Below are 13455 nucleotides of genomic sequence, written 5' to 3' on the forward strand. Positions count from 1 at the left end.
AGGGAAGGTATCTCAGAGAAGGTTCTATTTGATCCGAGACCTGAAAGATAAAAATAAACAAACAAACAGAAACAAAGGGGTGATAGAAAGTATCCTGCTCAGTTTTCAACTTCATTGGGAAGGGTGGAAGGAAGGACGAGGAGGTAAAGTCTTGGGGGTGATAAGGGAAGGGACTAATCTTGGGGATGAGGCTTCCAGGTCAAACAAGGGTGAGCCCAGATTGGGAGTGTCCAAACATGTTTATTTTATTTCCAAATGAGAAATTTCAGAGTCCTGACTTTCCTTCTCATTTCCTGAACAAGTTTCCCTGTATGATTCTGTACCCTAAGGCTCCCCTACCTCCATATTCTCCACCAACCCCCAGTTTCACACCAAGGACCATGGCTCCACTCTCTTAACAGTCTGTTTCACAGTTTAGGAGAGTAGCCAGCTACTACGATGTTCTCCCCAGTGATGTAGCTGGCATCTGAAGAGCACAAGAAAGACACAATTCCCGCACATTCTTCAGGCTCCCCAAACCTGAGAGGAAAAGAGCAGAACTGAGGTCACAGCCCATCCAGTGTTAAGCTCCGACTTCAGGTTCTGCTGGACCATAGGGGGCCCGGTATTGAGCCTACAGACCAATACCTCACAAAACTCTAGTCAAATCAGGTTCTGGGGAAGGTCAAGGTGGGCTCAGCAGGAACATGCCCACCCTCCATCCCCTAGCTCCAGGCTACTCTCAGACTTTAGCAAGGGAGATCAGCCAGCAGATTGGAAAATCAGGCTCTGTCTCTTCTTGAAATTGAACTTTCCTTCAGAGTAGCCACGGACCATTAAAGCCCCAATCCATAGATGTCATTCTACCTACCGCTGCAATCCATAGATGTCATTAAAGTCAGGTAGCAAGTATGGCAATGTTTTCTCCTGAGAAAAGATTTCAGAGTCAGTGTTAGGCAAAAGGACTGTTGCGGGGGTAGGGCAGGGGTGGTGGGAAGGGCACCATGGCAGATCGATGCCTCTGTGGGAGGATGACCATGTTCAGGAGAGAAGAGTGGGGCAGAGCTTTGGTTTGCTCCCTACTGAGAATAGAGACCCCGTTCTGCAGGAAAGTGAGAGGCTTCTGGTGCCAAAGTCTGCAGGGCAGAGCTTCTGAATTGGGCCTGGACTGAGATTACAATCCAAGTATGAAGCTGTCTGTGGGCACCAGGAGCTTGGCCAGGGAAGGGACAAATGAGAACCACGGGACACGTTGGGGAGCAAAGACTGTGATCCTCACCACTTGCATAAAGTCAGTCTTGATTATTCCTGGCACCAAGCAGTTCACTCGGATGCCTTTTGGGGCCAGCTCTGTAGCCAGAGACTTACAGAGACCCAACAGTGCTGTTTTGCTGGTGTTGTAGACTCCCAGCTTCTGAAAAGCAAAAGTAAATAGACAAAGGGATTGGAATTGGCAGGAGAGAATGTCACCTGAACAGCCAGAGCTGTGACTCTAGGTCTCACACTGAGATGAAACACCAGACTTTAGGCCCCAACTAAAATCCCTTCCGCTGCCTTTCCCCAACTACAATCATTTTTTAAAATTTTTTGTTTTATTTATGATAGTCACACACACACACACAGAGAGAGAGAGAGAGAGAGAGAGAGGCAGAGACACAGGCAAAGGGAGAAGCAGGCTCTATGCACTGGGAGCCCGATGTGGGATTCCATCCCGGGTCTCCAGGATCGCGCCCTGGGCCAAAGGCAGGCGTCAAACCGCTGCGCCACCCAGGGGTCCCTACAATCATTTTTAAGAGGTGAATTTCTGAGCTAGAGGACCTTGTCCAGGATTAGAGAAATGCCAGGGAGTCACTGCCATGTGTGTCCAAGTTTGAAACAGAGAAAGCCACCCTGGACTTTCAAACATTCAGCCAGGAAACTGGAATGGGGACATCCCAGGACTCAGAACTTGCTTTCCCATGAACTGTGCATACCCTGGGCAAATGGCTTAACATCCTTGGCTTTCAGAGATGTTATGGCAAAGTGAGATTATAATCCCAAATTTGTAGTAATCAAGTTAATCGCAACTCCCATCAATGGCCAGTTCTTCTACACCCCACTGTAGAGTCTCACAGGAAATAAGACTCCACTGTCCCTCACCCAGCCCTATGCCGAGGATTTTATACTCACTGGTATTGGTACATAGGCCACCATAGATGAGACCAGAACCACGGAGCCTGCCCTGTAAGGAGAAAGGCAGATGGGATGGGATAGCAGGTGAGTCCAACTAAAAGCCCAGATGAGCCCCAGGAAATTGTACTTTCACGGTAAGAGGAAAGCAGCTCAAGATTCATGATAAGGTCAGAGAATATCTGGAACACTGAGGAGAAGCTAGTGGACACTAAGGTCAATGACAGGGTCAGTGCTAGCCAGTCACCACAGCCAGGGTCACAGCCAAGAGGCAGCACTCCTGGAGAACAAAGCCCCAGTAATGCATGCTCTCAAGCCACAGCCCCTCTGAGGTCAGTGTGCAGCCAAGCAGTCCCAGCCTGGCCTGCCCAGGACACGGAAGAGCAAGGCTCTGCAGCAAATGCCACAGTGCCTCTAATGAGAAGGGAAACTAATGAGATGGCTCCTAGAGGAGGGCTGGAGTTAAGGGGTCAGAGCTAGGGCTCCACGTTACTGCCTTCTGGACCCTTCTTCCCTGGAGTTGCCACTAAAAGAGACAAAGTCTGCATTCTCTGAGATCAAAAGAACAAGAGCTCATGAAAGGTCTTCTGAAAAGCTGGTTCTTCTCCCTCCCCACCAAATGTTTCTCTTATTCACAACTGTCACATCCCATGGGGAAGAGGGTAGGTGTGGAAATAGAGAATATTTTCCAAAAGACACACATCTCACTTCTCTTGCTGCCACACTGCACTTCCTGGGCCCCTACCCAAGTACTTTCTGTGGGATAGAGGACACCAATGGACGAAGACCCCAGTGCCCACTAGCCCCTCCCTGCCTCACCCTCTGTTTTCCATGTGGGGCAGCAGCTGGCTCAGCAGGAGAGCCGGGGACTTCACATTCACGTCCAGGACCTGAAATCAGAGAAAATACAGAGGCAAAGGAGAAGGAGAGATGAGGTCTGTCCAGGGCCCATTCTCACTGGTCACTTGGAGACCTGTGGCCAGAGCAGGACCCAGGGTACTCCCCATAGACTCAGAGCTTGAGTCCTGCTCTTTAACAGAGTGTGAGGGACAGGGTCCTTCAGGAGAAAAAAAATCTTAGGTTTCTGTCCTGCCTCGGTCACTGGGAAACCACCAATAAGCTGTGGTTGGGGAGACCCTCCCACTGCGGGCCCACACCCGCTCTCCCCAGTTAACATCACCTCCAGAGAGAAGGCTGGAGAAAAGAGAAGAGGAGAAGTCACGATGACTTGTTTTTAGTGACTGCCTTAACGGAGGTGAGGATGAGAGAGAGGGAATCCACACTGAGCACTCAGTCTGTGTCAGGAAATGTTCACAACCAGGATTTTTTTTTTTAATTGGAAAAGCCGGAGTATGACTGAGAAGGGGGAACTGGAAATTGTATCCAGAAGGCCAGGGAATGTGAGAACTAAAAAAAGGAAGTGGGGCAGTGTCTGCAAGGATGGATAGCAGACATTATTTAGAGGATGATTCCAATAGGAGGGAACGGCTCACCCTGACCATGGACTCATCTCTACCAGCAGAGTCAGGTGAGGGGGTGGGTCAGGACTGGGCCAGCTCCTCTCACAAGGGCCTTCAGGACAGCAGGGGCAGGTGGCCAGGGCAACAGGAGTCCCTAGAATGTTTGGCGGATTCCAGCTGGGATGGCAAGTCTGGATGCGGTCCCTCCTCTTAGCTGCCCTCCCCTCAGCTGGACAGGTGAGGCATGGGACAGCCAGACTGATGGGATCAGAGTGGGTGCCAGTGAGTCCAGACTGGGACAGCCTCAGAATCCCTCACCATGGACAGATCAGAAATCATTTCTGGCATCTCAGGACTTTGTAGCAGTGACCAGCACAAGGAGAGTCAACAGAGGGGGGCTGCTGGTGCCTGGCATAGGCGGGGTATGGTAGTGCCTATTGAGCTTACTGATGGGTGGTTCGACCCAGGTGAGCTCATCTTCCACCCATCAGAGTCAATAGTGACAGGAATATGAGGGACCTTAGGTACTGTGTATGTGTGTGTGCATGCATCCACGCACATGTGTGTGCAAAATGGTGGACAGAGAACCATGCAGGATGTGTAAGATCCTACTCCAGTCCTCACCTTGTCCCACACCTCCTCACTGGCCCCCAGAGTGCTCCCCACCAAAGGGTTGACCCCTGCCACGCACACCAGAAAGTCGACGCCCCCATAATGCTCCAGGGCCTGTGAAGGAAACAACAGAATGTGGGGTGAAGAAATGGAATAAAAGGTTCTTTAGAAGCCTCTGTCCTTCCCCCACCAAACTGATGACACAGAGCAAACTAAGTAACCACTTCCTGGCTGAAGCCATTCTGGGGCAGGGTCGGACCTCAGGGATCAGAGGTTGAGTGAAATATTTGTTTCTCACCTTCCTGGAAGCATCTTATTTCTGCCCCCACAAGATGTCTGGTTGGTAGCTGGCCACCTCCCCCATCCCACCCCCCCAGTCCAGATCTTCACTCACAGTGGTTACTGCCTCTAATCTGTCCCTTCTTTCATATCTTAGATTTCTAATCAATTCCTCCTCCCTTCTCCCTCCACTCTGGAAACTCTCCTCCTTTGGTCACACAGACAAGAGCCCATTCACAAGTACCTGTGCATTTCACAGTACTTCATATTTACCTCACAGCTCACCCCTTCCAGGACTGTCTCAATGAACTGGTCTTAATCCAGATTGCGACTCTAGTAGGCTCCTCAATCTAATACCTGGAGTGCACTGGCTCTGCACTGCTCAAACTCTAACAGGTACACTCACCTGAGGTCTGGTTAAATGTGGATTTCAATTCAGCAGCTCTGAGGAGATGGGAGATTCTGGATCCCCAGCAAGCTCCCAGGACATGCCCCACCACTGATCATCAGATCACCCTTTGACAGCAAGCTTCTAGTCTAGACCATGTGAATTCCCTCCTGCCAGGAGCATCTCTTCTCAGCCATTCTGGTTGTCCCTTTGTTTTATCCCTTGAGCAGGACCCTATCCTATGTGTTGTTGGCCTAGACACCAATGCTAGAGACCTCAACTGCCTTCTACCAGGGCTGAGTCTGCTTGTCCCCATCTGCCTTCCACCCTGCCCCTCACCGTGGCCACCAGCCGCTCCCGGTCCTCGGCCTTCCCCACGTGGCACACGGTGCCCGTCACACTCAGCCCCTCGCCCTGCAGCGCTGCCACTGCCCGGTCCACGTTGTGCTGCTTCCGGCTGCTGACCACCACGTGCGCCCCGTCCTGGGCCAGGCGCTGGGCGATAGCGAAGCCGATCCTGTGGGCAGAGATGGCTATGGTGGCTTCATCCCCTCCCCATCCTCCTCCTGGGAGCCTGATCACAAGACACAAATTGAGTTCCACAGTATGGCCCAAGAGTGGCCTCCAAATCTTTCCAAGCAGAGATGGAGAACTATTGAATCTGACTACATATCCTGCCTTCACCAAGGCTACCTCATTTAATTCTCACTAGGTATGATAATCATATTTTATAGGTGAGTAAATTTTCATATTAATCTTGTTAAAGGGAGGTTTTCAAAAGAACATTTGTGGGGATCCCTGGGTGGCTCAGCGGTTTAGCCTAGGGCGAGATCCTGGAGACCCAGGATCCAGTCCCACGTCTGGCTCCCTGCATGGAGCTTGCTTCTCCCTCCTCCTGTGTCTCTGCCTCTCTCTCTCTCTCTCTCTCTCTCTCTGTATGTCTATCATAAATAAATAAATAAATAAATAAATAAATAAATAAATAAATCTTAAAAAAAATTTGCAAGCATGCTGGGCACCCAGCCTCAATTGTAGAGAATCTTCAGCTGCCCTGTGTTTTCTCCCTTGGTTCTAGCCAGAGACCTCTGGTAGGAATTATTTTCTCTAAGCCCAACAGCTTTCTTCTGTTCTGCAGTGGAAAAACTTTCATGCTGAAAAAGATTTCTGTCCCCTCTGCAGCTCTTTTACCTGAAGAGGTCTGAAGCTGCCCTGGTAGGGGCTGGCTGAGCCCAGTAATAAAAAGGTAGAAGGCATATTTCTCCTGTTTTGCATAAACTCTCTGGGCAGCTTGGCATTTTAGAGGTATTCGTTTGTTATGACAGCTGGGTGCTAGGGGCACGTACAGAGATTTTTTTTTTTTTTTAAATTGAAGGGAGGCTTTCCTTTTTTTTTTCTTTTTTTTCTTTTTTTTTTTAATTTTTTTATTTTATTTATGATAGTCACAGAGAGAGAGAGAGGCAGAGACACAGGCAGAGGGAGAAGCAGGCTCCATGCACCGGGAGCCCGATGTGGGATTCGATCCCGGGTCTCCAGGATCGCGCCCTGGGCCAAAGACAGGCGCCAAACCGCTGCGCCACCCAGGGATCCCACGTACAGAGATTTAAAACATCATGGGGGTCTGGGAAAACCTGGAATGGTTAAGCACTTCTAAAACTGCATAGTCCAAACTGATGATGGTGTAGACCATGAATGGTCAGAAGAAAGATGGTACCCCTGCAGCATTCAACACCAGAAGCCTCCCTTCCTCCTTCCTGCGGTAGTGCCTCATTACAGATTGAGGGTCCTTATGGCAGCTAGATGATGAGTGGAATTGGAAGGACACTGGAAGAAATGTGATGAAAGGAGAGGTACATCTATAAAAGGTCTCTAAGTTGGTTGAGATGTTGGCCCATTTGGGCCCAATGGCCCAACTAGGCCCATTGCCCTAGTGCTGGTGGGCATTTGCAGCCAATGAACCCCTGAGTCTGAGAGACAAGTAGGTCTTGGGCTTCTCCTTGGTATACCAAGACCCTAAAAGACCACAGTGATGTGCCTATGAAGGACAGGGATAGAGGGCTGTCCCGATGATAAAAAGTTAAATGTCTTCAGGTTACCCAGCAAGTAAGTGACAGAGACTAGATCCCCAACACTACTCTGACTCAGAAACAGCTAGTTTTCTATACATATCATTTTTGGAACTCAGAAACCAGATGTTTTAGGGAGAGTTGCTGAGATTTGGAGTTAATTATAAATGTGAGAGCTGTGAGGGGGTCAGGCAAGTTGTATGAGAACGGCATTGACTGCAGAGCCTGACGTGGGATGGAGATGTTGATGTGTTATGATAGGTCAGCGAGAATTCTCATTCACTTACCCCTTTGTGGATCCAGTGATCACAGCCACTTTCTCAGCCAGGGTATAGCTCCTGCCTGTCCTATTGCTGCTCATTTTTGCGGAGAGAGGGACCAAGGAGCGATGAAGACCCCTCAAGGTCCATGACACAGCTCGGAGCATGGCAGAGCCCATACTGAGAAGGAACCTGGGAAGACAATCTCATCATGAAATACCTAGGGATCTGTGTCTCCATGCATCCTTCAAACTTCCCAGGGAAGTACAGAGCTGCTCATGCCTTTCCACGACCTGTTCCGTGAAGGACTTCCTCATCGTAGTGAACCACACTACCACAGCAGACATGGGCAGCTGCAGTGCTGGGCTCCAGGTAGGTGCCTAAGTGATACTTGCTGGACAACTCCACACCCCCAAACAAGGAATATCACTGCACTCTTCCTGGAGCCACCTTTGTACTTCTCCCCACACATCCATTCTTTCACAAAGATACTACTTTGAACTTTCTCAACTTTCCCCAGCCTGCTGCAACCACCTGACCCAAGCTCTTGTCATCTCCCTGAGCTGCCACAACCCCGTCTTCTCTCAGCTCCCCACTGAAGCAACAGCCTTAGCCCCCACATCAGAGATACCAAACTTGTCAGCATTTGACAGGCAAGTTGTTTCTCTTCATCACAAATGACTCTCATCCAACTGGAGATAAAAGTCCAACCACTCTCTTCTGGTACCAAAACTTTTGTGGAGTCTCTATGCTCACCACCCCCTCCATACTGTTCTAGTCCACCTGCCCAAAGATCCCATGCTACCTGTGCCATTGCAACTGCATCAGTAAGACCTCATTTCTGCAACGCCTTTCTCTCAACCCACATCTCTCACCTCCTTCTGGGGAGATCAAGGAACAATTGTCTTAGGTTGACCCTGGAGATGGCCCTGGGAAACAATGTTAGGAGAGTGGAGGTAGAGAGGTAGAAGGGAAGATCATCCATAGGAGGTGCATTATCAAATGAGTTACCTCTATGGGGATCTGAAGGTCAATCCTGCTGACGAACTCTGTTCAGAGTTATCCTACCCAAAAGGAAAGGGCATTGGGGATTTAGGGTACGAACCATTCCAATTTCCCAGGACTGCAGGTTTTAGCACTGAAAGACCATGTTCCATAAAACTGCTCAGTCCTAAGCAAATCAGGACATTCAGTTAATCTCATGAGAGTGTATTTCCAACTCCCGTCTGCTACTGAGGACTGCTACTGAGCAGTATTAATTCCAAAGCATTGTCAACCTGTCCCACCTGTGCTCAGAAGCCTTCAGGAAAAGTCCTAGCTGCTTGCTGTTGGACATTGGGCTTCCATGTACAGAACGGTGAGTGCCCAGGGGACATAAGCAGGACACCAACAGCGTCTGTTATATATATCACATTTATTGACCATTATGTCCTAAGCATAGTGCTATGCACTCTACATGATTATTTTAAATTTAATAGTCATGATAACATTTCGAGTTAGTGGTAGTTACTATCCATTTATTGCAGAACTGTAAACTGGAACAAAGAGAGAATTTGTTCAATCTCTCACCAAAAGAGAAAAGCTCAGGTTCAAAACCAAGTCTACTGAATATAGTTTGAAATTTTAATATCTAAACTCTACTGCCTTCTCTGATTCCCCTCCAGGGAGGGGCTACTTGTTCTGAGCCCACAGAACTTATATATTTGTCTTGGCTCAAACTTTAAAAATAAACATATACTTACCATATGACCAACAATTGTACTCCTGGGCATTTATCCCAGAGAAATGAAAACATATGTCCACACAACATCATGCACATGAACATTTATAGAAACTTTATTTGTATTAGCCCAAACTGGAAATGACTCAAAAGTCCTTCAATGAATTGTTGAGCCAAGTATGGTACATCTACCCAGTGGTATAAAATAAAAATATATTTGATCTCCATCCCTGGATCCTGGCACAGAGCTCCTAAAATCCTTGGGATTTTTTGAGTGATAGGGATATCTTCTATTATTCATAAGAGGTACCTTTTCAATCACAAGCTGAGTTAATGCTAGTAAGGTGACTTAGGGTGGGGGAATTAGCCTCAGGATGGGGCTGGTCAACAGAAAGACCAAGTGATGAGAAAGTTGGAACCAACGGCTCCACCCACCCACCTCAGGAAGAGAGGGGCTGGAGGAGGAGTGCTATAAAAACTCTTGAATAATGAGATTCAGAGAGCTTCCAGAAAAAGGTATTGTAACTACACACACACACACACACACACACACACAACCTCGCCTATACCTTGCCCTATACATCAATTCCACATGGCGGTTTCTAAGTTATATCCTTTATAATAAACCAGTAAATGTAAGTAAACTAAATGTTCTGAGTTCTGCAGGTCATACTAGCAAATCATCAAACCTGAGAAGAAGGTTGTAGGTATTCTCGGTTTATAGCCAGTTGGTCAGTAACATGGTGACTAGAGACCTGTAATCGGTGTCTGGACTAGGGGCAGACATTTGGGACCAAACCCTTAAACCTCTGGCATCTGACACTAACTAGTTAATGTCACAATTGAATTATATTATTGGACACCTAGCTGGTGTTGAAGAATTGGTTGGTGTGAGAAAACACTCTAGAGCAATAAAAAGCAATAAACTACAACAATTTGGATGGAGCTCAAGGAAATTATGCTGAGTGAAAAAGGCAATTCCATTAATGATGCCACTAATGTGGCATTCTCAAAAGACAAAATTATACATATGGAGAAGAGATTTGTGGTTGCCAGGGGTTAGGGAGGGGGTTGCAGGAAGCAGCAGGGTGTGGCTATAAAGAGGTAGCATGAGGGATATTTGTGCTAATGGAACAATTCTATATCTCAGTTGTGGTGGTGGCTTCACAAATCTGCATGTGATAATAGTCCAGCACTACACACGCAAATGATTGCATATGAAACTGGTGAAATCTGAGTAAGGTCTGTAGATTGTATCAATGTCAGTTTCCTGGGTTTAATACTGTACTTTCATTTAGAAGATGGATAGGAAATTCTGGATGAAAGAAGGGTACACAGGACCTCTCTGTACTATTTTTGCAACTTCCTCTGAACCTAAAGCTGTTTCAACCTAAAAGCTTTAAAAGAAATTCATTTGGCTTTGACTTGAAGAAAACAACTGACCTAAGCTCTACAGAAGAAGAAAATACAAATTCATCCACTGGGGCTATTTTTATATTTCTAGAATCACTTTAAAGTAACTTTATTAAAACAGACATCTACTCTGTAACATATACTCCTGCCTCTTAATAAGGGAGGCACATCTTTAACCATTAGTCTTTACATTTTGACAGAGCCGAGGAATAAGGCACAAGCTTGGCTGTTGAAACACAGCACAGCACAAACAAGTGCCTGGCCTCTAGAAGATAAACTGAGACAGAGTGAGTACCCAGGGCAGAAGAGGTGAGCAAGCACTTGTAAAAGAAGTGAGGTAGAGCTACTAGTCACCTCATCTTGATAGCTGGGGCTAAGAATTGCTCCAGGCACAGAGTCTAGTCAGAGTGGGTCTGAGGCAGGAGACATAGGCAGCCAGCAGCGACAGAGCAGAGGGCCTCCTGGGTTGCTGAGGTTAGGTGGGATGCTGAGGCAAGGCCATGGGATTTGGGGCTTTCTCCAATGGACAAAACACACACACACACACACACACACACACACACACACACACACACACAAAACAAAGCAAACCTCTTGAAGTTTTTTAGAAATCGATAATTTTTATATAAATGGTGATCACACTCAAGGAGGCATAAATTTCATTGGAGGCCCTAATGACTGAAATAGCTAATACTTGTTGCTCTAGTGCTCATTTTTTGTCTGAATTCCTATTCCATTTTCTGAGTGGTCTATCCCAGTCTTTCTACCACTATTAAGCCCTCACACAAGTAGAGAAGTAATGAAGATAGCTAACCTAACCTTTCTTAGAGAACAGAATCATAGGATTAAGAATAGACAAGTTCACATCTGTATTCAACATAAAAGCTTGAAACAACCATGCACTTTCTGCTTAAATCTCTGGGTTTGAAAACAAGTTCGATCTTGATCTCAAGGAGTATAATGGCCTGAACTGTGTTCCTCCCCAGCCCTCAAATTCATATGTTGAGACCCTAACCTCAATTACCTCAGTGTGTCTTGGGAGTGGAGATGGAGCCTTTAAAGAGGTGGTTAAGTTAAAATGAGGCCACTGGGATAAGCCTTAATCCGATCTGACCACTGTCCTTATAAGAAGAGGACATTTGGACACACAAAAAAGACACCAGGGATGTGTGCACACAAAGAAAAGGCCATGTGAGGACACAATGAGAAGACAGCCATCTGCAAGCCAAGGAGAGAGGCCTCAGGAGAAACCAAATCTGCCAACACCTCAATCTTGGATTTCCAGCTACCAGAACTGTGAGAAATTTCTGTTGTGGGGGTCACTGGGTGGCTTAGCAGTTGGGTGCCTGCTTTCAGCCCAGGGCATGATCCTGGAGTCCCGGGATCAAGTCCCACATCAGGGTCCCTGCATGGAGCCTGATTCCGCCTCTGCCTGTGTCTCTGTCTCTGTCTCTGTCTCTGTCTCTCTCTCTCTTTCTCTCTCTCGCTCATGAATAAATAAATAAAATATTTTAAGACATTTTCTGTCGTTTAAGCCCCGCTTCTGTGACATTTTTGTTATGGCAGCCCTAGTAGACTAATACAAGAAGAAACCTCAATAATATTCCTTGACATATTATTACCCTTTAATCTCCCTCAAACTTCCTTTTAATGAAAAATTTTCTGACAGGCAAACAGAATCCCAGGAGATAGAGAATAGAAAAGTGAGGCGCTTGGGTGGCTCAACTAGTTGAGCATTGGACTCAGCTCAGGTGTTGATCTCAGGGGCATGAGTTCGAGCCCCACTTTGGAACCTACTTAGAAAGAAGAAGGGGCTCCTAGGTGGCTCAGTCAGTTAAGCATCTGCCTTTGGCTCAGGTCATGATCCCAGGATCCTGGGATTGAGCCCTAAGTCAGGCTTTCTGCTCCACAGGAAATCTGTGCTCACTTGCGTGTGTGTGTGTGTGTGTGTGTGTATCAAACAAGTAAAATCTGAAGAAGAAGAAGAAGAAGAAGGAGGAGGAGGAGGAGGAGGAGGAGGGGGAGGAGGAGGAGGAGGAGGAAGGAGGAGGAAGAGGAGGAGGAAGGAGGAGGAGGAGGAAGGAGGAGGAGGAGGAAGGAGGAGGAGGAGGAAGGAGGAGGAGGAGGAGGAAGGAGGAGGAGGAGGAAGGAGGGGGAGGAGGAGGGGGAGGAGAAAGGCGACTGTGAGCCTCAGACTCATTAATTTGAAGAGAGCAAAATTGTCTCTGGTGATGCAAATAAGACAAGCCATGCCACCGTAGGGTGGGGTAGGGTCAGAAAGCCAAAGTTATATGGCAGGAGGCAGTAAAAAACAATCATATCCATCTTTTCATACTCCATCCCTGAACTTCTGACACTGATCATGGAACAAAATATGTGTCTCCATTTTTGGTCCAGAAAACGTCACTATTGCTGTGTCTCCCCTTCCTAAAGAGAATGATGTGACCAGAAGCAGGTAGCCTGCTGATATAATATTTCACATTCCCACTTTTGGACTCTGCCTAGGACTGATTTACCATCTTAGTTTTCAAAGACATAGAATCCATAAGAACCATGATAACATATAGAGACTTATATGTTTCAAAATATGCGTATATGTTTTATGCATGCTGTGTTATATATGATATATCTTTGTGTGTTGTATGTTAGTAGATTGGAATGACCCAACTGGGATTTGCTAGGATTCTGCAAAAACCTTGACAGCCACCTAAAACATTTTACATATAAAAATAGATTTATGAACCGGGACATTTATTGTCTTACTTGTAACAGGTGAAAGAATAGGTAAAATTTAAATGCTGAAATGGTATGTTACTTGACAGGATATATGCAGCCATCAAAAACAGTGTTTATAAGTAGTTTATAATAATATGGAAATGCTCCAGTTAAAATGCTAGCTGAAAAATCATGACACAAACTTTTATGTACAGAACAACTGAAATTATTTTTAACATACATGTCTACATAGAAAACTGCTTGAAAATAAATAAGCTGTGATAGAATAAAAGTGACAAATTAAATATGTACTTTAGCCTTCCCCTTCACAAATCACTAGATGAAAAGATATTTTTAAGAAAGAAAGATGAGGGATCCCTGGGTGGCGCAGCGGTTT

The 13455-nt window shown here is 46.6% G+C and overlaps 1 pseudogene; it reads right to left on the minus strand.

Annotated features, from left to right (window-relative positions):
* Nucleotides 1-407: 407 nt before the first annotated feature.
* LOC121493530 lies at nucleotides 408-7311 on the minus strand (annotated as a pseudogene).
* Nucleotides 7312-13455: the final 6144 nt, after the last annotated feature.

This window comes from Vulpes lagopus, chromosome 6 (assembly GCF_018345385.1).
Source record: "Vulpes lagopus strain Blue_001 chromosome 6, ASM1834538v1, whole genome shotgun sequence".
Taxonomy (NCBI): Eukaryota; Metazoa; Chordata; class Mammalia; order Carnivora; family Canidae; genus Vulpes; species Vulpes lagopus.